This window comes from Arvicola amphibius, chromosome 15 (genome assembly GCF_903992535.2).
Source record: "Arvicola amphibius chromosome 15, mArvAmp1.2, whole genome shotgun sequence".
NCBI classification, from domain to species: Eukaryota; Metazoa; Chordata; class Mammalia; order Rodentia; family Cricetidae; genus Arvicola; species Arvicola amphibius.
The window spans coordinates 27,846,835-27,850,833 of NC_052061.1; positions in this window are offsets into that span (position 1 = coordinate 27,846,835).

Genomic DNA, 3,999 nt, shown 5'->3' on the forward strand with positions numbered 1-3,999 from the left:
CTAAGAAAATTATATTAATGAAGGGACACCATTAAAAAAAGCCGACTTCTGTGAAAGAAAGTATTTAATTGGGGGCTTGCTTACAGTTTCAGAGGGCTAGTCTAAGGTCAACTTGGTAGGAAGGGCAGAAAGGCATGGTGTTGGAGTAGTTGTTGAGATATTCACATCATGATATGTGGGCAATAGGGAGGGGGGGGGGAACCTAGCCTTTTGAAACCTCAATGTTCACCTCCAGAAAAAAAGAGGTCCTCCAGCAAGGCCACATATTTTAATCCTTCCAATCAGTTTATCAACTTAGGACTAAGCCTGCAAATACACGAGCCTATGAGGTATAGTCACAGTCAAACCACTACACTGTTCTTTATATACCATGACTTTAAGTTTTACAAGTTTATAATTAGGCAACTACAGTTTCACATTAATAATTTTTAAAGTATAAAGTATTTTTACTTAAATCAGTGGTAGAAGAGTTAGCTAGCATGCCTCATACAATAGTCTGCCCATTTAATCTTCTTAATTTCAAGCCATATATACCAAATGACTGCTTGAAAATCACTTACAGCACTTATAAGACATCAATTATATGTCTTGAAGTTCTAGAAAGGCAATGTTCATTATTTCTAAACTCTTGCTTCCTCTGAAAAGCTTAAACTAACATCCTAAGGTGATAGAAATGAGGTAAAGTTGCAGACATATGAGACCTGGGTCAGTCTTCTGTTCCAGATAGTGCCTGCCTTTGTTTTGGAATATGTTTGAGGAACATGCAGAAGTAAAATGTTCTTCTAAAATAATTTAGAGAACACTAAACCTACAGCAAGAGGAACTTCAGACTTTTTGCTATTTTATTTCTCTATGCTGTAGTTTTTAATATATATATCTATATATATATATATATATATATATATATATAAGCTTTGATCACTCTCAAACTTAAGATACCCAACAGTTTCAATATTATACAGTATTTCAGGTCAAATAATTTTTTAAAGATTAACTTTTCTTCTTATTTGAATAATGACTTTTAAGAAAGTTTGACCTTTTAATACACAGTAATACACACATTATCTAGAATTTTGATTAATAACATCATTATTTCTATTTCAACAAAATACTTGATGTATAATTGCCTTATAATCCTTTTTGTAGTTCAACATATTAATTTTAAATAGATAACTCAATCTACATTTCTGGCTTCAGCTCAGCATGTTTAATCTATATACAAATATAATAAAGTATGTTCACTCCATCCAAAAATATCTTTTTTTCTTAACACATAATTTCAACACTAAGACCATCTCATCTAAATGTCTTCTTATTAAGTGTAGTTGAACTAGAGTTCTGATTAATCATGACACACTATCTTCTTCATCTGTGAACTAGAGAATCCAGACAAGTCATTTGCTTTCATAATATAATGGTGAGACAGGCATAGACTTTTATTATGCACAAGAAAACTCAGGAAAGAAGGTGCCTCTGTCAAAGAGAAAATCTAGCAAGGCAAATTACAATACATTTTGAAGCTTGTAAATAGTTAGTCCTTGTGGTGTCATGCACCAACCTAGAAGAAAGTGCCAGCCAATTGCCAATAGAGATTTAACCAAGCAAGATTGTGGTTGGGATAACATGATCACATTTATAGATAGCAAACATACCCTGTATGTATTTGACGTGGGCTGCCTGGCTCACTGGAATAAAAAAAATTATTTCTGAATCCAACCCCTGGACATTTGGCCCTTTGGTTGAAGCAGTGTTGTGTAAATCCACGTAGCTCTATGATTTGCCCTGTAGCATGCTATAGCCTTTAGTTCATTCCACCTCTCTCTTCTTAAGTACAAACTAGCAGAATTTCTGCTGTTTTAAATTGAACTTTGTACCTCGTTTCCATAAATTTTATTAAAATAATGTATAATTATTTTATGTAGTAATTGCCCAGTCATATCTTTCTTTGTCTGCAGAAATACACAGAGACACAAACACATGCGCACACAAACATATCATAGGAATCATTTGTTGTCTCTGATTTGAGATCCTGTTTTCCATACCTGAAGAATTCTTTTACTACAGTTCATCTCTTCCCTTAAATGCTTTTACTCAATCAGTAAGGAGAAAACAGACTGATATTTTTTAACACTTTAAACACAGATCTACTGATCTAAATATAACATTCCACTATTGTGACATTTAATGTTCATTAATACAGGAACTCACTGAACACAAAGCACATTGCCAACAAAAGTTTCCAAAAGGGTAGTTCTTATTTATTTAGTTGCCCTACAGAATTTCTTGTTGTAAACACATCTCTACACACATCTAACTTGTCAAAGCAGTGTTCACTGAGATATGCAACACAAGAGATCAGCTGGAGAGTGAGCAGGATTTTTTTTATTTGAGTAAAAAGCAGAAAACCCCATTGAGAGTTAGTACTGTGACAAACATTACATGGTACCTACTGAAGCACAGACACAAACAGCCTTGTGAACATGCATTATCATTAGTAAAATGCCTTTTGCAGCCAGGCTTGGGTAAATCATTATGAAAAAAGGAAGGACATATGCACTTGAAGAAAGGTGAGACGTTAAGAACATATCTCTATGCTCCCAAGATTTAGAATGTTCACACCTTAAATTTGAATTCCATAAATACCATAATATTGAAAATAGCACTGATTACCAGATGTTTTTAAGATGGTAGATGTGCTCACCTACTGAAGACAAGACAATCATTGTTTGATTTTTATGGCTATTATATGATGGGACCTTTAGATCAGCTTCTATATAGAAATTTCCATCTGCTTCCCTTGTCAGAAGTCCTTATCTTCTCCCAAATATTCTATTCTATTAACTACATTTGTTACAATGCCGATTGTGTTTTATTGCTTTTAATTCCAAATGAAACTTTCCCAGTAAACTGGAACTGAAGCCATCTGTGTTCTAGAACATCATAATGACATTTAAGTGTTCTGTAGAATCATATCTTCTGGATTCTACATATGAAATTTGTGCTGCAATAGGTATGGAAGTTCTAATAAGGTTAATGTATGTTTCTAACAAGACTCTACATATTGTGCATTTAGTGATATCAGTTGTATGGGAAAGACTCCTAAGTACACAGACCAATATATTTGTTAAAAGGAAATTTCCAAAGGAACAATCATGGTTTACTGTTTATATATGCAGATGCACGTTGTATACATAAAATATATCCTGTGTATATAGCTACAACTAAAGAAAATATTTGTAAAATGACAAGCAAATCTAAGAATCTAGTAATCAAATGTATGCCTTGGTAGTATCTGGGGAAAAAAACTTGAATTTTTTTCTCTGGTTTGGACAGTGACATAAACAAAAAATTGTAGAAAAATAAAAATCTATTTAAAATTCACAGTTACTATAAAAGATTAAAAATTTAAAGCTATGGTTGGAGGTCAAATTTCCTCTATTTATCCATCTAAAAACCTCCCCATTTATCTGCACATTTTCTCAGTTTTTTATTATTCACTATTACTCAGTACATTTGGCCTTCAAAAAGTAGATGGTGACATTACTTTACCTTGGTTCTTATATGTAGATACATCCTCCTGAATATTAATCAATATTCTGATTAATTCTGATGACCAAGATTGAGGCCAGATATGCTCAGAAATATTTGCCCGAATTGCTTAGGGCATAATATTTCTAGTGTTATTCCTTATATTTTTTCACTGATATGTGATTTGAATATCTTTTTGTAATTTTTAAAGCATTAGAATTATCTCCCCATGGGAGTCTCAAAGCTAATTTCTCTTTGTGAATATTTGTCTTGAATGAGAAATCATATTTTTGATATTTGTATTCCTGAAAATTATCTCCCCCCAAATGGGATATTTATTACCAATTTTAGTCACTGTTCCTCACAATAAACCTACTTTTAATAAGAGAAATTCAACCCTACAAGCGTTAACCTGACCACATGGTAGGAAGCTCATTCAGGGTGAAGCTGAGATTTACCTCAGACTTGTCT